General features: G+C 43.7%; 1 protein-coding gene across 2 annotated transcripts in view; it reads left to right on the forward strand.

Moving 5' to 3' along the window:
• Nucleotides 1–24668, forward strand: part of GLS (glutaminase) — a 746320-nt gene that overhangs the window by 495036 nt on the left and 226616 nt on the right. The window lies entirely within an intron of this gene.

Genomic DNA, 24668 nt, shown 5'->3' on the forward strand with positions numbered 1-24668 from the left:
CCAAAGAACATGATCGGGGTCGGTTTTTACCGACCCCTGTTTTGCGATCGCTGGTAATTAACTGTTTACCGGCGGTCGCAAAAAAAAAAAGCGATCTGTCATTCTCTGTCCTCTGATGTGATCGCACATCAGAGGACAGAGAAATAGGGGGATTCGGGTACCCTATCATACTTACCGGTGTCCCTGGGTCCTCCTGCGTCCCCTCCTGTCCGCCGGCCTCTTCATTGGGAAAGAAAATGGCGGGCGCATGCTCAGTGCGTCCGCCATCTGCCGGCCGGCAGGAGAGAGGACTTGGGGCTAAAATTAGGGTTAGGGTTGGGGCTAAATTTAGGGTTAGGGCTAAATTTAGGGTTAGAGGTAGGGTTAGGCTTCTTTCACACTTGCGGCGGTACGGGACCTTCTCAATGCGTCGGCCCGACGTACGGACGCACATTGTGAAAATTGTGCACAACGTGGGCAGCAGATGCAGATTTCAATGCATCCGCTGCCCAGTCTATATCCTGGGGAGGAGGAGGCAGAGTTACGGCCACGCAAGCGCGGAAATGGCGGACGCGACGTACAAAAAAAGGTTACATTGAACGTTTTTTTTGTGACGACGGTCCGCCAAAACACAACCGGATCCAGTGCATGACGGACTCGACATGTGGCCATCCGTTGGCAATACAAGTCTATGGGCAAAAAAGACATCCTGCGGGCACATTTGCAAGATCTGTTTTTTGTCCAAAACGACGGATTGCGACAGATGCCACACGACGCAAGTGTGAAAGTAGCCTTAGGGTTAGGGTTAAATTTAGGGTTAGGGTTGGGGCTAAAGTTAGGGCTAGGGTTGCGGCTAAAGTTAGGGTTAGAGTTAGGGTTAGGGTTTGGATTAGGGTTGGTATTAGGGTTAGGGTTGGCATTAGGGTTATGTTTGGGATTAGGGTTAGGTTTGGGATTAGGGTTAAGGTTAGGGTTGGGATTAGGGTTAGGGGTGTATTGGGATTAGGGTTAGGTTTGAGGTTAGAGTTGAGATTAGGATTAGGGGTGTGTTGGATTTAGGGTTTTGATTAGGGTTATGGTTAGGGTTGAGATTATCGTTAGGGTTGTGATTAGGATTATGGATCGGGTTGGGATTAGGGTTAGGGGTGTGTTGGGGTTAGGGTTGGATTTAGAATTGGGGGGTTTCCACTGTTTAGGTACATCAGGGGGTCTCCAAACACGGCAGCCAATTTTGCGCTCAAAAAGTCAAATGGTGCTCCCTCCCTTCTGAGCTCTGCCGTGCGCCCAAACAGTGGTTTACCCCCACATATGGGGCATCAGCGTACTCGGGATAAATTGGACAACAACTTTTGTGGTCCAATTTCTCCTGTTACCCTTGTGAAAATAAAAACTTGGGGGCTAAAAAATCTTTTTTTGTGGAAAAAAAATATATTTTTTATTTTCACGACTCTGCATTATAAACTTCTGTGAAGCACTTGGGCATTCAAAGTTCTCACCACACATCTAGATAAGTTCCATGGGGGGTCTAGTTTCCAAAATGGGGTCACTTGTGGGGGGTTTCTACTCTTTAGGCACATCAGGGGCTCTCCAAACGCGACATGGCGTCCGATCTCAATTCCAGCCAATTCTACATTGAAAAAGTAAAACGGTACTCCTTCTCTTCCAAGTTCTGTGGTGCGCCCAAACAGTGGTTTACCCCCACATATGGGGTATCGACATACTCAGGAGAAATTGCACAACAACTTTTGTGGTCTAATTTCTCCTGTTACCCTTGTGAAAATAAGAATTTGTGGGCGAAAAAATCATTTTTGTGTAAACAAATGCGATTTTTTATTTTCACGGCTCTACGTTATAAACTTCTGTGAAGCACTTGGGGGTTCAAAGTGCTCACCACACATCTAGATAAGTTCCTTAAGGGGTCTAGTTTCCAAAATGGTGTCACTTGTGGGGGGTTTCCACTGTTTAGGCACATCAGGGGCTCTCTAAACGTGACATGGCATCCAATCTCAATTCCAGCCAATTCTGCATTGAAAAAGTCAAACGGCGCTCCTTCACTTCCAAGCTCTGCGGTGCGCCCAAACAGTGGTTTACCCCCACATATGGGGTATCGGTGTATTCAGAAGAAATTTCACAACAAAATTTATGGTTAAATTTATGTTTTTACACTTGTGAAAATAAAAAAAAAATGGTTCTGAAGCAAAATGTTTGCAAAAAAAAGTTAAATGTTCATTTTTTCCTTCCACATTGTTTCAGTTCCTGTGAAGCACGTAAAAGGTTAATAAACTTCTTGAAGGTGGTTTTGAGCACCTTGAGGGGTGCAGTTTTTAGAATGGTGTCACACTTGGTTATTTTCTATCATATAGACCCCTCAAAATGACTTTAAATGTGATGTGGTCCCTAAAAAAAGTGTTGTAAAAATGAGAAATTGCTGGTCAACTTTTAACCCTTATAACTCCCTAACAAAAAAATTTTGTGTACAAAATTGTGCTGATGTAGACATGTGGGAAATGTTATTTATTAACTATTTTTCTTGACATATCTCTCTGATTTAAGGGCATTAAAATACAAAGTTTGAAAATTGCAACATTTTAAAAATTTTCGCCATATTTCCATTTTTTTCATAAATAATCGCAAGTAATATCGAAGAAATGTTACCACTACCATGAAGTACAATATGTCACGAAAAAACAATCTCAGAATCAGCAGGATCCGTTAAAGTATTCCAGAGTTATAACCTCATAAAGTGACAGTGGTCAGAATTGTAAAAATTGGCTCGGTCATTAACCCCTTCATGACCCAGCCTATTTTGGCCTTAATGACCTTGCCGTTTTTTGCAATTCTGACCAGTGTCCCTTTATGAGGTAATAACTCAGGAACGCTTCAACGGATCCTAGCGATTCTGAGATTGTTTTTTCGTGACATATTGGGCTTCATGATAGTGGTAAATTTAGGTCGATAATTTCTGAGTTTATTTGTGAAAAAAACGGAAATTTGGCGAAAATTTTGAAAATTTCGCAATTTTCACATTTTTAATTTTTATTCTGTTAAACCAGAGAGGTATGTGACACAAAACAGTTAATAAATAACATTTCTCACATGTCTACTTTACATCAGCACAATTTTGGAAACAAATTTTTTTTTTGCTAGGAAGTTATAAGGGTTAAAATTTGACCAGTGATTTCTCATTTTTACAACAAAATTTACAAAACCATTTTTTTTAGGGACCACCTCACATTTGAAGTCAGTTTGAGGGTTCTATATGGCTGAAAATACCCCAAAGTGACACCATTCTAAAAACTGCACCCCTCAAGGTGCTCAAAACCACATTCAAGAAGTTTATTAACCCTTCAGGTGTTTCACAGCAGCAGAAGCAACATGGAAGGAAAAACTGAACATTTAACTTTTTAGTCACAAAAATGATATTTTAGCAACAATTTTTTTATTTTCCCAAGGGTAAAAGGAAAAACTGGACCACGAACGATGTTGTCCAATTTGTCCTGAGTACGCTGATACCTCATATGTGGGGGTAAACCACTGTTTGGGCATACGGCAGGGCTTGGAAGGAAAGGAGCGCCATTTGACTTTTTGAATGAAAAATTGGCTCCAATCTTTAGCGGACACCATGTCGCGTTTGGAGAGCCCCACAAGTGACCCCATTTTGGAAAGTAGACCCCCCAAGGAACTTATCTAGAAGCATAGTGAGCACTTTAAACTCTCAGGTGCTTCACAAATTGATCCGTAAAAATGAAAAAGTACTTTTTTTCACACAAAATTTCTTTTAGCCTCAATTTTTTCATTTTCACATGGGCAACAGGATAAAATGGATCCTAAAATTTGTTGGGCAATTTCTGCTGAGTATGTTGATACCTCATATGTGGGGGTAAACCACTGTTTGGGTGCACGGCAAGGCTCGGAAGGGGAGGCGTGCCATTTGACTTTTTGAATGGAAAATTAGCTCCAATCGTTAGCGAACACCATGTCGCGTTTGGAGAGCCCCTGTGTGCCTAAACATTGGAGCTCCCCTACACGTGACCCCATTTTGGAAACTAGACCCCCCAAGGAACTTATCTAGATGCATAGTGAGCACTGATAACCCCCAGATGCTTCACAGAAGTTTATAACGCAGAGCCGTGAAAATAAAAAATAATTTTTCTTTCCTCAAAATTGATTTTTAGCCCAGGATTTTTTAATTTTCCAAGGGTAATAGGAGAAATTGGACCCCAAATGTTGTTGTCCAGTTTGTCCTGAGTACGATGATACCCCATATGTGGGGGTAAACCACTGTTTGGGCACATGCCGGGGCTCGGAAGGGAAGTAGTGACGTTTTGGAATGCAGACTTTGATGGAATGCTCTGCGGGCGTCACGTTGCATTTGCAGAGCCCCTGATGTGCCTAAACAGTAGGAACTCCCCACAAGTGACTCCATTTTGGAAACTAGACCCCCCAAGGAACTTATCTAGATGTGTGGTGAGCACTTTGAACCCCCAAGTGCTTCACAGAAGTTTATAACGCAGAGCCGTGAAAATAATAAATGTGTTTCCTTTCCTCAAAAATATTTTTTTAGCCCAGAATTTTTTATTTTTGCAAGGGTAACAGGAGAAATTGGACCCCAAAAGTTGTTGTCCAGTTTCTCCTGAGTACGCTGATACCCCATATGTGGGGGTAAACCACTGTTTTGGCACACGTCGGGGTTCGGAAGGGAAGTAGTGACGTTTTGGAATGCAGACTTTGATGGAATGGTCTGCTGGCGTCACGTTGCATTTGCAGAGCCCCTGATGTGCCTAAACAGTAGAAACACCCCACAAGTGACCCCATTTTGGAAACTAGACCCCCCAAGGAACTTATCTAGATGTGTGATGAGCACATTCAACCCCCAAGTGCTTCACAGAAGTTTACAACGCAGAGCCGTGAAAATAAAAAATCATTTTTCTTTCCTCAAAAAAGATGTTTTAGCAAGCAATTTTTTATTTTCACAAGGGTAACAGGAGAAATTGGGCCCCAATGTTTGTTGCCCAGTTTGTTGTGAGTACAGTGATACCCCATATGTGGGGGTAAACCACTGTTTGGGCGCACGTCAGGGCTCGGAAGGGAAGTAGTGACATTTGAAATGCAGACTTTGATGGAATGGTCTGCGGGCGTCACGTTGCATTTGCAGAGCCCCTGATGTGCCTAAACAGTAGAAACACCCCACAAGTGACCCCATTTTGGAAACTAGACCCCCCAAGGAACTTATCTAGATGTGTGATGAGCACGTTCAACCCCCAAGTGCTTCACAGAAGTTTACAACGCAGAGCCGTGAAAATAAAAAATCATTCTTCTTTCCTCAAAAATTATGTCTTAGCAAGTAATTTTTTATTTTTGCAAGGGTAACAGGAGAAATTGGACCCCAACAGTTGTTGCCCAGTTTGTCCTGAGTACGCTGGTACCCCAAATGTGGGGGTAAACCACTGTTTGGGCACACGTCGGGGCTTGGAAGGGAGGGAGCACCATTTGACTTTTTGAATGCAAGATTGGCTGGAATCAATGGTGGCGCCATGTTGCGTTTGGAGACCCCTGATGTGCCTAAACAGTGGAAACCCCTCAATTCTAACTTCAACACTAACCCCAACACACCCCTAACCCTAATCCCAACTGTAGCCATAACCCTAATCCCAACCCTAACCCCAACACACCCCTAACCACAACCCTAACCCCAACACACCCGTAACCCTAATTCCAACCCTAGCCCTAATTCCAACCCTAACCCTAAGGGTATGTGCCCACGTAGCGGATTCGTGTGAGATTTTTCCGCACGACTTTTGAAAAATCTGCAAGTAAAAGGCACTGCGTTTTACATGCGGATTTACAGCAGATTTCCAGTGTTTTTTTGTGCGGATTTCACCTGCGGATTCCTATTGAGGAACAGGTGTAAAACGCTGCGGAATCCGCACAAAGAATTGACATGCTGTGGAAAATACAACGCAGCGTTTCTGCACGGAATTTTCCGCATTATGGGCACAGCGGATTTGGTTTTCCATAGGTGTACACGGTACTGTAAACCTGATGGAAAACTGCTACGAATTCGCAGCGGCCAATCCGCTGCGGATCCGCGGCCGATCCGCTGCGGATCCGCGGCCGATCCGCTGCGGATCCGCGGCCGATCCGCTGCGGATCCGCTGCCAAATCCGCACATGCCATAACCCTAACCCTACCCGTAACCCTAACCCTAGTTCTAACCCTAACCCTAGTTCTAACCCTAACCCTAGTTCTAACCCTAACCCTAGTTGAAAAAAAATATATATATATTTTCTTTATTTTATTATTGTCCCTATCTATGGGGGTGATAAAGGGGGGGGTTTATTTATTATTTTTTTTATTTTGATCGCTGTGGTAGAACCTACCACAGCGATCAAAATGTACCTGTAAGGAATCTGCCGGCCGGCGGGCGTACTGAGCATGCGCCCGCCATTTTGGAAGATGGCGGCGCCCAGCGAGGAGACGGCCGGACACCGGGAGGATCGGTAAGTATGAAGGGGTGGTGGGGGGGTGGATCTGAGCACAGGGGGGGTGATCGGAGGACGGGGGGAGCGGACAGCAGGACGGGGGAGCGGGCAGGAGCACGGGGCAGCGGAGCACAGGACGGAGGGGACCGGACCACGCACCGGAGCACTGGGGGGGCGATCGGTGGGGTGGGGGGTGGTCACTTCAGGTTTTCCAGCCATGGCCGATGATATTGCAGCATCGGCCATGGCTGGATTGTAATATTTCACCTGTTTTTTAGGTGAAATATTACAAATCGCTGTGATTGGCAGTTTCACTTTCAACAGCCAATCAGAGCGATCGTAGCCACGAGGAGGTGAAGCCACCCCCCCTGGGCTGAAGCACCACTCCCCCTGTCTCTGCAGATCGGGTGAAAATGGAGTTAACCCTTTCACCCGATCTGCAGGAGCGCGATCATTCCATGACGCATACGCTGCGTCATAGGTCGTTTTGGCACCGACTTTCATGACGCAGCGTATGCGTCAAAGGTCGTTAAGGGGTTAAGTACCAAATTGGCTCTGTCACTAAGGGGTTAAGTCAATACATAGTTTTAGTCCACTATCTTTTTTTACAAATAGAAAAAGAAACTGAACGGTCTGATGAACTTTTTGCTTTCTGTCTGATATATAATATTTCATGATGAGACGTTCTGACTGGAAGGATAATATATTTTAACCTTGCGAAGACGAGAGTTGGGTACCAAATCAATGGGACAGTCATAATCTCAGTTTAGGAGTAAATTTTTAGTTTCAGACACAGAAAATTCTTCAGCAAAATGTCTAAATACTGCCAAGTAAACAACTGGGTATGACTTCAGACAAATTCACAGATGATGATAATATTTATTTTTTTATAGCGCTAACATATACCACAGAGTTTTACAGTTTGCACACATTATCACTGTTCCCATTGGGTACTTGAGTACTTGGAAGAAACCCACGCAAACACAGGGAGAACATACATACTCCTTGCAGATGTTGTCCTTGGTGGGATTTGAACCCTGGACTCCAGCGCTGCAAGGCTGCAGTGCTAACCACTGAGCCACCATGCTGCCCCTACAGATACATACATTTTGTTGAGGCATTGAGGGCTCCAGTGTACAATTTTCCACAGGTTCCAGTCAAAAACGTAGTTAAACTTATGTAATCAGGAATGTCCAAGACCACAGTTGTGACTAGGTTTTCAAGGAAAAAAATGACAAATTCTAAATGCAAAGCAGGGAGACGTCCTTAGTGATGTAGTTCCCCACACTCTGGGTAAGAAACATGCATAACCAAGAACAATGACTTTCATAGGAAAACATAATTTTAGCAAGAGTAAGCCTATATCTTTAGCTGCTTTGTCATCTACAAAATTTGTTGCGGAACTGCACTGAATGAAGGTGTCATGCAACACAGATTGTCCAAGATAAGATAAAAAAGCAGGGTGCAGTAATTTTGCAGAATCATAGCGAGATACTTGTGCAACATCCTTGTACCCTCTTTGGTGCTGGTGTCTTTATAGTAGAGTTTGTCTTGGGCAGGCATGCATCTCATATCCAAACTCTCGATGTTTGCTACCAAGATCTAGTTTTTGCCACTTAACCCCTTCTTGTCTATGTGAGTTTGCCTTCCCAATCTCCATGGGGTCCACAATAAGGGTAATAGATACAGAAATGTTAGATAGTGGTGAAGAGTCAGCAGTGTGTTCTTGTCTGCTTTCACGCAGCTACTTATCAAGACCAATTGCCAGGGACATGAATGAGTCAAAAGAGTAAGGAGAATGGAACTGAACTAACGTGTCTTTGATTTGGTCAGAGTCCAGTACAAAACTGATGGCAAAGGGCCTGATCATTTCACAGTGAGTCTTTTCTCTAGCGCGTAAACTCAGTGCAATACTCCACAGTAGTACACTGCCATCCCCTAACAGAGGGCTATTAATTTACTTTATGCTAAAGCAACTCAGTAAAGGTCATAATATACAGTATAAGCCATAAGGCCTCAAAAAATAAATTGACTGTGGAGAGTTCTGGAGTATCAGTGGGAAGTAAAAAGGCCGAAACCTGGGGGTCACTCAGATACAATGAGTGCCATATTCTGCCAGACGAATATGGGTAGAGCCTGAAATGCTTAAAGGAAAAAAAAATTCTTACGGTCACCTAAAAATCTGTCAGGTAGGTTATTCCTGAGTTCTGAAATGGTCAAAGGAATTGTTTCAAGGACTTATATGTGAGTGATTCTCGGTTGAGAAAATCACTCTGCATAAACTGGGCCTGGTCTTGCACTTGACTGACCACCGCTTGGAGGAGATCCATAGTAGGGCAGTTAAACTGTAATGTCTGACAGAGGCCATAGCCTCAAAAAGGATACCTCAGATTGACTTCATACTAACCACTCTGGCACAATCGAGAGGAACCCCATCCTTGTGTTTCATCAGCCATTCTGCTCTCACCTGTCCAGAGGGAAGTGATGAGGGGTCTGGATGATATCCTATATGCTATCTCACCCATAGACACCCTTTGTCTGATCCCAGGAGAGACAACATGTATTGTAGATCCGTTCAAATTTCTGTGGTGAACTTCTCTACCCAAAGTATTCATGGATCCATTTCATAAGATGTTTCTGTATTTATCCTTTTTTTTATACTGTTTTTGCTTGTATGTGTGTATTTTTATTTAATCTTTTTGTAAACTTTTATGCACTGTACCTCCTTTTTGGTATATTAAAGCTAAAGTTAAATAAGCTTGTTCGTTCATGCTGTAAACATACCCACAACCTCGAAGAAGAAAAGTATATGCCCTGTATATGCCAGAGTGCAAGAAATGTACCTGTCAGATGTTTGGAGCGTATCTTAGTATGTTACCCAGGGCAAGCATCTTGTTGGACTAGTAAAACGGTGAGTGGTGACAGCAAGTAATATTGTGTGGACATGTGAACTGGCTGTGGGTTCCGCTTATCTCACTGCTTGCCTATTGCAATGGGTGAAGTGATGAGTGAGAGAGAGAGAGAAGCGAACTCCCCCTTTACACATCTGAGTCATGTGTGCAGCAAGTGGGAACTGTTTGTGACACCAGCATATATAGTAGTGTACAATAGCAACATTCTGAACATTATCCAAAATTACTATACTAGGATTTATACTACAGTGACCATGTATCCGTGATTCAATGTTGACATTTTCGCTGATCATAGTTATTCAATTTTTCCTTTCCATTTGGCACATGACCATTTCTTCCATCCATGTACATGCAGAATGTAACACATTGATATCTTCAGCTTTTCCCCGCATCATCCTCACATCACACCACCTCTACACAAACCAAATAGTCGTATGTGTACCGTAGACAGTAATAATCTCTTCTGTGCTTCTTCATAGAACAAATTACCCCCAATGACTCCTTATAGTTTTACAGCACCCTACAGTTATACTGTCACCTTTTGACAGATGATAATTGTGGCTCCGTATAATAATAAGTGTGCCTACCTATAACAAAAATAGGAATGCCCCGCCATGCCTCATAATAATAATGCCCCGCCATGCCTCCTTGTGCTTATAATAATTTGAATTAGAGAGAAGCAGAGCTTTTGAAATTAAAATTAAACATTTTTCCCAAAAATTAAATTTGCAGTGCATGTCAATACTGCAAAGGCTCTAGTTGTCCTGAAATAAAATGTATTAAGTTAAAGTGAGCCTGTCAGCAGGATTTTCCACATAATTCTCTGTTTCTATCATGAGGAACATGTTTGTGCTTCGGTGTGGCCTTCGGGCAGGTCTCTTCATGGTTTCTCTGACCTAGAGGACCAAGATAACACTATGCCTACAGTCCGCCCTGAAGCACAGGCATATCGTTAACTGAAAACTTATAATACTGATTGCATACCTACAGTCATGGCCAAAAGTATTGACACCCCTGCAATTCTGTCAGATAATACTCAGTTTCTTCCTGAAAATGATTGCAAACACAAATTCTTTGGTATTATCATCTTCATTTAATTTGTCTTAAATGAAAAAAAACACAAAAAGAATTGTCCTAAAGCCAAATTGGATATAATTCCACACCAAACATAAAAAAGGGGGTAGACAAAAGTATTGGCACTGTTCGAAAAATCATGTGATGCTTCTCTAATTTGTGTAATTAACAGCACCTGTAACTTACCTGTGGCACCTAACAGGTGTTGGCAATAACTAAATCACACTTGCAGCCAGTTGACATGGATTAAAGTTAACTCAACCTCTGTCCTGTGTCCTTGTGTGTACCACATTGAGCATGGAGAAAAGAAAGAAGACCAAAGAACTGTCTGAGGACTTGAGAAACCAAATTGTGAGGAAGCATGAGCAATCTCAAGGCTACAAGTCCATCTCCAAAGACCTTAATGTTCCTGTGTCTAACGTGCGCAGTGTCATCAAGAAGTTTAAAGCCCATGGCACTGTGGCTAACCTCCCTAGATGTGGTCGGAAAAGAAAAATTGACGAGATTTCAACGCAAGATTGTGCGGATGTTGGATAAAGAACCTCGACTAACATCCAAACAAGTTCAAGCTGCCCAGCAGTCCGAGGGTACAACAGTGTCAACCCGTACTATCCGTCGGCATCTGAATGAAAAGGGACTGTATGGTAGGAGACCCAGGAAGACCCCACTTCTTACCCCGAGACATAAAAAAGCCAGGCTGGAATTTGCAAAAACTTACCTGAAAAAGCCTAAAACGTGTTGGAAGAATGTTCTCTGGTCAGATGAGACAAAAGTAGAGCTTTTTGGGCAAAGGCATCAACATAGAGTTTACAGGAGAAAAAAAGAGGCTTCAAAGAAAAGAACACGGTCCCTACAGTCAAACATGGCGGAGGTTCCCTGATGTTTTGGGGTTGCTTTGCTGCCTCTGGCACTGGACTGCTTGACCGTGTGCATGGCATTATGAAGTCTGAAGACTACCAACAAATTTTGCAGCATAATGTAGGGCCCAGTGTGAGAAAGCTGGGTCTCCATCAGAGGTCATGGGTCTTCCAGCAGGGCAATGACCCAAAACACTCTTCAAAAAGCACTAGAAAGTGGTTTGAGAGAAAGCACTGGAGACTTCTAAGGTGGCCAGCAATGAGTCCAGACCTGAATCCCATAGAACACCTGTGGAGAGATCTTAAAATGTCAGTTTGGAGAAGGCACCCTTCAAATATCAGGGACCTGGAGCAGTTTGCCAAAGAAGAATGGTCTAAAATTCCAGCAGAGCATTGTAAGAAACTCATTGATGGTTACCGGAAGCGGTTGGTCGCAGTTATTTTGGCTAAAGGTTGTGCAACCAAGTATTAGGCTGAGGGTGCCAATACTTTTGTCTGGCCCATTTTTGGAGTTTTGTGTGAAATGATCAATGTTTTGCTTTTTGCTTCATTCTCTTTTGTGTTTTTTCATTTAAGACAAATTAAATGAAGATAATAATACCAAAGAATTTGTGTTTGCAATCATTTTCAGGAAGAAACTGAGTATTATCTGACAATTGCAGGGGTGTCAATACTTTTGGCCATGACTGTATTATACATTTTTTGAAAGAGTTTCAGGCTAGCGGTTTTCAATGTGAAGAAGTAGTGGCTTGTCAACAAGTCATAAGCAAATAGCACTATGAACAAATAGCACTATTTTGAGAGCAGTTTGATGTTTGTGTACCCTCAAGGAATTAAGTTTCCAAGCGGCATTAAGACATCCCATCCCTTGTAGATTGTGAGCCCTCACGTCCAGGGTCCTCTCTCCTCCTGTTAGGCTACTTTCACACTCCCGTTTTTTTGAATCCGTCACAATCCATCGTTTTTAGTGAATGCAGGATCCTGCAAAAATAGTGAAAAACGGATGCAACGCATCCAGTATTTCGAGGGATCCGCTAGACGGTTCTGTCGAAAAACTGGATCCGTTGCATCAGTTTTGTCCGTTTTTACCATCCGTTTGATCCGTTTTCTTGACGGATCCGTTTTCCATGCCTAAAAATGGGAGTCTCCCAAATGTAATTGGCTACTGGAAAATAGGGAAACCAATATATTGACTGGCTGGCTGTCTTCAGGCTGGCAGGAGTCTTTCTGGCACATTTGGGGGTGAAGCCCCAGGCCAGGTTTATATAGATTTGGGGCCCGTCTAACCAATTGGCTACAAATTCCTGATTCTGAGCATGCTCAGTGTAAAAAAACGGATTCCAGCGCTGGATTCCGTCATACGACGTGTCACGACGGATCCTGCGTCCATAGGCTTCTATTCTAGTCAACGATGTATGCCGCAGGATCCGTCACGACACGTTTTCCCGACGCAGACAAACGTTACATTGAACTTTTTTTTCCAGACGACGGTCCGCCAAAACACGACGGATCCATCGCACAACGGATGCGACGTGTCGCGATCCGTCGCTAATACAAGTCTATGGGAAAAAAACGGATCCTGCTGGCAAATTTGCAGGGTCCGTTTTTTTCCCAAAACAACGCATTGCAACGGATCTGAAAACACGGAAGTGTGAAAGAGGCCTTTACAGTCATGAATTCTATTGTTTAAGATTATTGTACTTGTTTTTATTATATATACCCCTTTTCAAATGTAAAGCGCCATGGAATAAGAGGCACTGTAATAATATATAATAATAATGATATAGCTTTACAACAAACTGGACAAATGGAGGATGTGTGTGGGGGCATTGTAGCCGCACAGTGTAAAGCGATGAATGGTCAAGAAGAGATGTCTGTAAGTGTAGGACCATCAATGGCAGCCCTGGAAGCAGCAGTTATGGACAAGGTGTAGATGCACAACTGTGTTCATCAGCACTGGAATCAACTGAACGGTGTAGAAGTCACACAAGACAGCAAGCAGTAAGATGGTATGACGAATTGCATCACTGGCTTCAGCCAGAGGTTAATGAAAGTTGGCACTGATCCATGCCTAATTTATTTTGACAGATGTAAGCTTTTCCACTCTTGCAGTGAGATTGCTGCAGGCTGGAAACTAAGACAGGTGTAAGAGTCTCTTGCAGAGGTTAAATTGGTCTGCTTGGGTGTGACAAAGCCACCAAACTGTGTCATATACTCGCTATGAGCATACGCAAATGGCTGATAGCAAACTGGACCTCTTCTTACCACTGGTCCAATTTACTGACCCAGAAGTTCATGGGATTGTGGCTCAGGGTATCTGCTTAAGAAGGTTTAACTGAAACGAAGTGTTAATGTGCATCAGATTGTGGCAATGACAGCTGGTCCATCATGTCCCAACATACTGTAGCTGCTGCAGCTACTTTAGCTTTTTGCTATAGTCCTATCTCATACGGGAAAGTGTTGGGTCTGCGAAACTAGGAAACGGAACTCTTGATCAGTCATGAGAGAGGCCGGTGTCCGCTAAGCGAAAGCTTCACGGAGCAGACAACACTGCTTATTTTGGGGGGGAAAAGTTAGTTTGGACTCCCTTCCTGAAGCTGGAAATAATCCCTCTTTCTGCTTGTATAGCGAGAGTGTAAAAGCATAGTTATCCTATAGTCATTCCTTTGCTTGATGGTAACAATACAACTGTCCTCTCACAAGAATTCTAGCGTAAAGTTTGCTATACTCGCTAGCATTACCGAGGTCCCCGTTGGTTCACCTTTATCACCTTGCTGTGGCGGTTGGTTGTCATTGCCTGCATCGTTATCATTTTAACTCTGTCAATCTTGTCCTCTGCCTGTGCTAGTTCTTTGTCCCCGCTCATATCGACCTGCTGCTCCTACTCTTCCTCCAATCGTACATTACATTTTTTTTACAACACACACACTGTGTGAGTTACTCAGTTGAATTTAAATTTCTGGTACGTGGAGTTTTTTCTTTCGTCTTTAAAAAAAAAAATATATATATATATATGGCTTGGCCTTCTCTCAAGTGATTCTACACACTTTCTCTGACACACGTCCCTGGTTTCAGGATTTGTGTTCAGTAGCAAATTGAGAACAGTGGTAATTAAACTGCCCTCTTTGTTTGCAGTGAGAAATAAAAAAAAAAATATTTAGGTGCTGTACTGCAATATATAACAACAGATCAATCAATTCAAAGTCTTGACTGACTTTTCATGCTCAGTACATCCCTATCACTTTAATCTTTTGGGTTATTATTCTTAGACTGAGAGTGCAATCCCATTTTTAATATGCTTCATTACTGTAGTAGTACACCACAATCAGATTTAGGCCTTTTTTATTACTATGTGTATTAAGCTGTGCGCTCTGACCTCCTAGCTCTAGGCTGAAAAATCTTGAAATAGCCACTGCTGGCAGTGCCCTCATCTGTTTACCAAATCTGTTTTTGTTAAAGATTTAACACCAATGATGAAATAAAGACAAACATAAGACTAATGACAATGTGTTTAGTTCAACTGTATGAGCTCTTCTTTAACCCCTTCACGCCGCGGCCCTTTTGCGTTTTCGTTTTTCGCTCCCCTCCTTCCCAGAGCCATAACTTTTTTATTTTTCCGTCAATATGGCCATGTGAGGGCTTATTTTTTGTGGGACGAGTTGTACTTTTGAACGACACCATTGATTTTACCATGTCTTGTACTAGAAAACGTGAAAAAAATTGTGTGGTGAAATTGCAAAAAAAAGTGCAATCCCACACTTGTTTTTTGTTTGGCTTTTTTGCTAGGATCACTGAATGCTAAAACTGACCTGATAATATGATTCTCCAGGTCATTACGAGTTCATAGACACCTAACATGTCTAGGTAACTTTTTATCTAAGTGGTGAAAAAAAATTAAAAACTTTGCTTAAAAAAAAAAAAGCGCCATTTCCCGATACCCGTAGCGTCTCCATTTTTCGTGATCTGGGGTCGGGTGAGGGCTTATTTTTTGCGTCCCGAGCTGACGTTTTTAGTGATACCACTTTTTTTTTTTCATATTTTTAAAAACATTTTTTTTTTACTTTTGCCATGCTTCAATAGCCTCCATGGGAGGCTAGAAGCTGGCACCACTCGATCGGCTCAGATACATAGCAGCGATCATCAGATCGCTGCTATGTAGCTGAAATGCAGGCTTGCTATGAGCGCCGACCACAGGGTGGCGCTCACAGCAGGCCAGCATCAGTAACCATAGAGGTCTCAAGGACCTCTATGGTTACCATCCTGACGCATCGCCAACCCCCCGATGATGTGACGGGGGTTGGCGATGCGCTCATTTCTGGCCGCGCGGCCGGAAGCGGTAGTTAAATGCCGCTGTCAGCATTTGACAGCGGCATTTAACAGATTAATAGTGGCGGGTGAATCGCGATTTCACCCGCCGCTATTGCGCGCACATGTCAGCTGTACAAAATAGCTGACATGTCGCGACTTTGATGTGGGCTCACCGCCGGAGCCCACATCAAAGGGGGAGACACGACATGCACCGTACTAGTACGGCGCATGTCGTGAAGGGGTTAAATGAAGAGATTGATTATATAATTGAAGCTTAAAGTCCATATAGAATAAATAGATGGATTAAAAATGTTAACGCTTCTTCAATGCCTAAAAATTAATGACAAACTGGTATCGTATCAATATCCAAGGCTAAATAGTCTTAGAAACCAGTATTGAGTGGGTGGAATAGAAAAGATAGATGAGGGAAAGAGGGAGGACTAAAACTTTAGGTAGCATGGGATTGACAACTTGTTGGCTTTTTTAGATTGTCACAGTACAAAGGTGATGTAGATTAGTATATTCAATAAAGAGAAGATCCCTTTTGAGGCACTCATTATGCAACCAGAGAGCCAAAAGCACAAAACAAAGGGCTTCAAGCTTTAGAGAATAAATCATGGTTGGACAGTTCTTCAAGTCTTCATATTTAACTTTTTTCAACCATGAGAGGGGGTGGGTTTCTGTATTAACGGGAGTTGTGAATTATCTATTTGGCTGCAGCTATTAATCCCTTCATGACCTTTGACGTATGGGGTACATCATGGCGATCATGCAGGCATAGAATCTGTGCCCACATGATCGATGCCAGTAGCTTGGCTTAAGTTAAAGCTGAGACCCCGCTGTCACTGTCAGGAGTGGTGCACGCACCGCTCAGGGCCTGTTAAGCCCTTAACCCCCAGAGCTTTTTTTTTCGATTTTGCTTTTTTGTTTTACGCTTCCCTTCTTCCCAGAGCCATAACTTTTTTTATTTCTGTGTCAATATGGCCAAGTGATGGCTTTTTTTTTTGCGGGATGAGTTGTACTTTTGAACAACACCACTGGTTTTACCATTTCTCGTACTAGAAAACGGGTCAAAAAATTCCAAGTGTGGTGAAATTGTAAAAAAAAGTGCAATCCCACACATGTTTTTTGTTTGGATTTTTTACTAGGTTCACTAAATGCTAAAACTGACCTGACATTATGATTCTCCAGGTCATTCTGAGTTCATAGACACCAAACATGTCTAGGTTCTTTTTTATTCAAGTGGTGACAACAAATTCCAACCTTTGTTAAAAAATATAATATTGCCATTTTCTGATATCCATAGCGTCTCCATTTTTCGTGATCTCGGGTCGGGTGAGGGCTTATGTTTTGCATGCCAAGCTGCCATTTTTAATGATACCATTTTGGTGCAGATACGATCTTTTGATCGCCTGTTACTGCACTTAAATGCAATGTCGTGGCGACCAAAATAACTTAATTTTGGCGTTTTCACTTTTTTTCTCTCAACGCCTTTTAGTGATCAGGTTAATCCTTTTTGTTATTGATAGATCAGGCGATTCTGAACTCGGCGATATCAAATGTGTATGTTTGATTTTATTTTTATTGTTTTATTTTGAAAGGGGGGGTGATTTGAGCTTTTAACATTTTTTTTTTTATGTTTTTAAAAACATTTTTTGTATACTTTTGGCATGCTTCAATAGTCTCCATAGGAGACTAGAAGCTGCCAGTGCCCAATCAGCTCTGCTACATAGAGGCGATGTTCAACTCGCCTCTATATAGCAGAATTGCCCACTTGTTATGAGCGCCAACCACTGGGTGGTGCTCACAGCAAGACATCACTGACAACCATAGAGGTCTCCAGGAGACCTCAGGTTGTCATGCCAGCACACCGGTGACCCGCGATCACTTGACAGGGGTCACCGGTGTGCGTATTTCCGGCCTAATGGCCAGAAGCGCGATTTAAATGTCGCTGTCAGAGTTTGACAGCGACATTTAACTGGTTAATAGCCGTGGGTGGATCGCGATTCCACCCGTGGCTATTGTTGGCACTTGTCGGCTGTTTAAAACAGCTGAAATGTCCCCGGAAAGATGTGGGCTTACCGCCTGATGTCAGTAAGGAGTTAAGCCCCCTAAGTGCCGCAATTGATGTTTATTGCAGCATTTAAAAGGCTGGGAGAAGGAGGGGCTCTGTCAGTACAGCACTGTCCGGTATAAAGCATTGCAGTACATTAACATGATGTATTGCAATGCATTATACGAGAGATCAGAGTGAAAAAGTTAAAGTAAAAAAGTTAAAAAATTGTAAAGATATTTAAAACAAATCACAAAATACAGAACCAAAAAAAATTTAAAAATTATACCAATAAATAAACATTAATGTAAGAAAATCAATAAACAAAAAAAGTACACATTTGGCATCACCACTTCCGGAATGACCCGACCTGTAAAATTGTCACTGAATTGTTAACCCGTTCTGTGAACACCGTGAAAAACATAAATAAAAATGTGGAAAAAACGATACTTTCTCATCATACCACCTAACTAAATGTGAAATAAAACGTGATCAAAAAGTCAAATGGAAATAAAAATGGTATCTCTGAAAACGCCTTCTTGTCCCTCAAAAAACAAGTTGCCATACAGCTCCATCAGTAGAGAAATAAAAAAGTTATAGCTCTCAGAATGTTGAGATGCAAAAACAATAATTTTTTCTACAATATAGTTTCTATTGTGTAAAATGGGTGCACAACAAACACACAATGGGATGGAAAAGGGGAAAGGAAGGCCCTACCGATAGAGAAATGAGGCATGGACACCCCCTTGAGCCTATTCCTGCACTCCCCTAACACCCTAAGTGGGTCCTTCCCCCCCCACCGCTGTCAGGAATCTCGTCTGTCAGGACTCTGAACATTTTTTACCTTTTGTGCATTACTGCCCTTTTCCAACATAGCGTCTTTGGTCTCATGTGCGCTTGTCTTCCTGCTATAAAACTCCACCCCAGCCTTCAGTCTGTGCTAGATTATTCTGCTTTGCATCCAGCTCCTGATTACTCCCTGGCCCTGCACCTGCTCCTGTGAACCTGTGTTGGAGATCCTGCCACTCTTGTTGTGAATTCTGTTCTCGAACTCCCTCCGGTGGTTATGAATGGTACTTCGGCGAGTTCTGTCCATGGACTCCCTCTGGTGGCTGTGAGTGGAGCTGCTGGTTCTGAGGTTCTGTCCTCAGCTGACCTCGTTTAGTCCTAGGCTGGCTGCTCTATTTAACTCCACTTAGATCATTACCTGATGCCAGCTGTCAATGTCCTAGTACTGGTTCAGTTTGCTCTTGGATCTTTCAGATGACCTGTCTACTCCAGCAAAAGCTAAGTCCCTGCTAGCTTATTAGTTTACCACTGTTTTCTTGTCCAGCTTGCTATCATGAGTCTGCCTGGCTAGCTGGAAGCTCTGGGATGCAGAGTGGCACCTCCACGCCGTGAGTCAGTGTGGGGTCTCTTTTGCACACTCTGCGTGGTTTTTTGGTAGTTTTTTATGCTGACCGCAGAGATACCTTTTCTATCCTCAAGTCTGTTTAATTAAGTCTGGCCTCCTTTGCTGAAACCTATTTCATTCCTGTGTTTGTGACTTCCATCTTAACTCACAGTCAATACGTGTGGGGGGCTGCCTATTTCTTTGGGGAATTTCTCTGAGGCAAGTTAGGCCTTATTTTCTATCTTTAGGGGTAGTTAGCTCTTAGGCTGTGAAGAGGCGTCTAGGCAGAGTCAGGTACGCTCCACGGCTATTTCTAGTTGTTGTGATAGGTTTAGGGGTTGCGGTCAGCAGAATTCCCACTTCCCAGAGCTTGTCCTGTATTACTAGTTTGCTCATCAGGTCATTCCTAGTGCTCCTAACCACCAGGTCATCATAACAGTACAGCTGGCCCGTAAAGTGTTAATGCATCTCAATAGAGGGATAAAGGAAGTTCTGAGACCATTTTTTTTTTTTCCTCTGCAGCGTGTTTTGTTTTTCTTTTCCCCTAAATCTCTGGGTGGTTCAGGACACAGGTGTAGATATGGACATTCAAGGTCTGTCCTCTTGTGTGGATCAACTCACTGCAAGGGTACAAAGCATTCAAGATTATGTAGTTCAGAACCCGATGTTAGAACCCAGAATTCCAATTCCTGATTTGTTTTCTGGGGATAGATCTAAGTTCCTGAATTTCAAAAATAATTGTAGACTGTTTTTTGCTTTGAAACCCCGCTCCTCTGGTGACCCCATTCAGCAAGTAAAAATCATTATTTCTTTGCTACGTGGCGACCCTCAAGACTGGGCATTTTCCCTTGCGCCAGGAGATCCTGCATTGCGTAATGTAGATGCGTTTTTTTCTGGCACTTGGGTTGCTTTATGATGAACCAGATTCAGTGGATCAGGCAGAGAAAATCTTGCTGGCTTTGTGTCAGGGTCAGGATGAAGCGGAGGTATATTGTCAGAAGTTTAGAAAGTGGTCTGTGCTTACTCAGTGGAATGAGTGTGCCCTGGCGGCAATTTTCAGAAAGGGTCTTTCTGAAGCCCTTAAGGATGTTATGGTGGGATTTCCCACGCCTGCTGGTCTGAATGAGTCTATGTCCTTGGCCATTCAGATCGATTGATGCTTACGTGAGCGCAAAACTGTGCTCCATTTGGCGGTATCTTCTGAGCAGAGGCCTGAGCCTATGCAATGTGATAGGACCTTGACCAGAGCTGAACGGCAAGAATACAGATGTCAGAATGGGCTGTGTTTTTACTGTGGTGACTCCACTCATGCTATCTCTGATTGTCCTAAACGCACTAAGCGGTTCGCTAGGTCTGCCACCATTGGTACGGTACAGCCAAAATTTCTTTTGTCCGTTACTCTGATTTGCTCTTTGTCGTCCTATTCGGTTATGGCATTTGTGGATTCAGGCGCTGCCCTGAATTTGATGGACTTGGAGTTTGCCAGGCGCTGTGGTTTTTTCTTGGAGCCCTTACAGTATCCTATTCCACTGAGAGGAATTGATGCTACGCCTTTGGCCAAGAATAAGCCTCAGTACTGGACTCAATTGACCATGTGCATGGCTCCTGCACATCAGGAGGATATTCGCTTTTTGGTGTTGCATAATCTGCATGATGTGGTCGTTTTGGGTTTGCCATGGCTACAGGTCCATAATCCAGTATTGGATTGAAAATCAATGTCTGTATCTAGTTGGGGTTGTCAAGGGGTACATGGGGATGTCCCATTGTTGTCAATTTCGTCTTCTCATCCTTCTGAAGTCCCTGAGTTCTTGTCAGATTACCGGGATGTATTTGATGAGCCCAAATCCAGTGCCCTACCTCCTCATAGGGATTGTGATTGTGCTATTAATTTGATTCCTGGTAGTAAGTTTCCGAAGGGCCGACTGTTCAATTTATCTGTGCCAGAACACGCCGCTATGCGGAGTTATGTAAAGGAGTCCTTGGAGAAAGGGCATATTCGCCCGTCGTCATCACCGTTGGGAGCAGGGTTCTTTTTTGTGGCCAAGAAGGATGGTTCTCTGAGACCTTGTATAGATTACCGCCTTCTCAATAAAATCACCGTTAAATTTCAGTACCCTTTGCCACTACTGTCTGATTTGTTTGCTCGGATTAAGGGGGCTAGCTGGTTCACCAAGATAGATCTTCGAGGGGCGTATAATCTTGTGCGTATTAAACAGGGCGACGAATGGAAAACAGCATTTAATACGCCCGAGGGCCATTTTGAGTACCTGGTGATGCCATTCGGGCTTTCTAATGCTCCATCTGTGTTTCAGTCCTTTATGCATGACATCTTCCGAAAGTACCTGGATAGATTCATGATTGTATATTTGGATGATATTTTGGTCTTTTCGGACGATTGGGAGTCTCATGTGAAGCATGTCAGAATGGTGTTCCAGGTCCTTCGTGCTAATTCCTTGTTTGTGAAGGGGTCTAAATGTCTCTTTGGAGTTCAGAAGGTTTCATTTTTGGGCTTCATTTTTTCCCCTTCTACTATCGAGATGGACCCTGTTAAAGTTCAGGCCATTTATGATTGGACTCAGCCTACTTCTGTGAAGAGCCTTCAGAAATTCCTGGACTTTGCTAATTTTTACCGTCGCTTCATCGCAAATTTTTCTAGTGTTGTTAAACCATTGACTGATTTAACCAAGAAAGGTGCGGATGTGATCAATTGGTCCTCTGCGGCCGTTGAGGCTTTTCAGGAGTTGAAGTGTCGTTTTTCTTCTGCCCCTGTGTTGTGTCAGCCAGATGTTTCGCTCCCGTTTCAGGTCGAGGTGGATGCTTCTGAGATTGGAGTAGGGGCTGTTCTATCTCAAAGAAGTTCTGATGGCTCGGTGATGAAACCATGTGCTTTCTTTTCTAGAAAGTTTTCGCCTGCTGAGCGCAATTATGATGTGGGCAATCGAGAGTTGTTGGCTATGAAGTGGGCGTTCGAGGAGTGGCGACATTGGCTTGAAGGAGCCGAGCATCGCGTGGTGGTCTTGACGGATCACAAGAATCTGACTTATCTCGAGTCTGCCAAGCGGTTGAATCCTAGACAGGCTCAATGGTCGCTGTTTTTCTCCCGCTTCGATTTTGTGGTTTCGTACCTTCCGGGTTCTAAAAATGTGAAGGCTGATGCCCTTTCAAGGAGTTTTGTGCCTGATTCTCCGGGAGTTCCTGAGACGGCTGGTATTCTCAAAGAGGGGGTAATTTTGTCTGCCATCTCCACTGATTTGCGGCAGGTGCTGCGAGAGTTTCAGGCTGATAGACCTGACCGTTGCCCAGCGGAGAAACTGTCCCTGATAGATGGACTAGTAGAGTTATCTCTGAGGTTCATTGTTCGGTGTTGGCTGGTCATCCTGGAATCTTTGGTACCAGGGATTTGGTGGCTAGATCCTTTTGGTGGCCTTCCTTGTCACGGGATGTGCGTTCTTTTGTGCAGTCCTGTGGGACTTGTGCTCGGGCTAAGCCCTGCTGTTCTCGTGCCAGTGGGTTGCTTTTGCCCTTGCCGGTCCCGAAAAGGCCCTGGACGCATATTTCCATGGATTTTATTTCAGATCTCCCTGTCTCTCAAAGGATGTCGGTTATCTGGGTGGTTTGTGATCGCTTCTCTAAGATGGTCCATTTGGTGCCTTTGCCTAAGTTGCCTTCCTCCTCTGATTTGGTTCCGTTGTTTTTCCAGCATGTGGTTCGTTTACATGGCATTCCGGAGAACATCGTGTCGGACAGAGGTTCCCAGTTTGTTTCGAGGTTTTGGCGGTCCTTTTGTGCTAAGATGGGCATTGATTTGTCTTTTTCTTCGGCTTTCCATCCTCAGACAAATGGCCAAACCGAACGAACCAATCAGACTTTGGAGACATATCTGAGATGCTTTGTTTCTGCTGATCAGGATGATTGGGTGTCCTTCTTGCCTTTGGCTGAGTTCGCCCTTAATAATCGGGCCTGCTCGGCCACTTTGGTTTCGCCTTTTTTCTGTAATTCTGGTTTCCACCCTCGTTTTTCTTCAGGACAGGTTGAGTCTTCGGACTGCCCTGGTGTGGATTCTGTGGTGGACAGGTTGCAGCAGATTTGGACTCACGTGGTGGACAATTTGACATTGTCCCAGGAGAAGGCTCAACGTTTCGCTAACCGCCGTCGCTGTGTTGGTCCCCGACTTCGTGTTGGGGATTTGGTTTGGTTATCGTCTCGTTATGTTCCTATGAAGGTTTTGTCTCCTAAGTTTAAGCCTCGTTTCAGATTTCTGAAATTCTTAATCCTGTGTCGTTTCGTTTGGACCTTCCAGCTTCTTTCGCCATCCATAATGTGTTCCATAGGTCGTTATTGCGGAGATATGTGGCTCCTATGATTCCCTCCGTCGACCCTCCTGCCCCGGTGTTGGTTGAGGGGGAGTTGGAGTATGTGGTGGAGAAGATTTTGGATTCTCGTATTTCGAGACGGAAACTTCAGTACCTGGTCAAGTGGAAAGGTTATGGTCAGGAGGATAATTCTTGGGTGGTTGCCTCTGATGTTCATGCTGCCGATCTTGTTCGTGCCTTTCATTTGGCTCGTCCTGATCGGCCTGGGGGCTCTGGTAAGGGTTCGGTGACCCCTCCTCAAGGGGGGGGTACTGTTGTGAATTCTGTTCTCGAACACCCTCCGGTGGTTATGAATGGTACTTCGGCGAGTTCTGTCCATGGACTCCCTCTGGTGGCTGTGAGTGGAGCTGCTGGTTCTGAGGTTCTGTCCTCAGCTGACCTCGTTTAGTCCTAGGCTGGCTGCTCTATTTAACTCCACTTAGATCGTTACCTGATGCCAGCTGTCAATGTCCTAGTACTGGTTCAGTTTGCTCTTGGATCTTTCAGATGACCTGTCTACTCCAGCAAAAGCTAAGTCCCTGCTAGCTTATTAGTTTACCACTGTTTTCTTGTCCAGCTTGCTATCATGAGTCTGCCTGGCTAGCTGGAAGCTCTGGGATGCAGAGTGGCACCTCCACGCCGTGAGTCGGTGTGGGGTCTCTTTTGCACACTCTGCGTGGTTTTTTGGTAGTTTTTTATGCTGACCGGAGAGATACCTTTTCTATCCTCAAGTCTGTTTAGTTAAGTCTGGCCTCCTTTGCTGAAACCTATTTCATTCCTGTGTTTGTGACTTCCATCTTAACTCACAGTCAATACGTGTGGGGGGCTGCCTATTTCTTTGGGGAATTTCTCTGAGGCAAGTTAGGCCTTATTTTCTATCTTTAGGGGTAGTTAGCTCTTCGGCTGTGAAGAGGCGTCTAGGCAGAGTCAGGTACGCTCCACGGCTATTTCTAGTTGTTGTGATAGGTTTAGGGGTTGCGGTCAGCAGAGTTCCCACTTCCCAGAGCTTGTCCTGTATTACTAGTTTGCTCATCAGGTCATTCCTAGTGCTCCTAACCACCAGGTCATCATAACACACTCTGCTCTGAGTTCCTGCTGCATACACCAGTGTTCAGTAATCCTCCTTCATCTGCTGCTCATGTTACTTACATCTGCATTTGCTGGACATGTAAGCTGTTTCTGCTCTGCAAAACCTGAGACTATTAACCAGGCCTCCCTGGTTGAGCTAAGATATGATTTGAACTGCCTAATAGCATAT

Source organism: Ranitomeya variabilis, chromosome 7 (genome assembly GCF_051348905.1).
Source record: "Ranitomeya variabilis isolate aRanVar5 chromosome 7, aRanVar5.hap1, whole genome shotgun sequence".
Taxonomy (NCBI): domain Eukaryota; kingdom Metazoa; phylum Chordata; class Amphibia; order Anura; family Dendrobatidae; genus Ranitomeya; species Ranitomeya variabilis.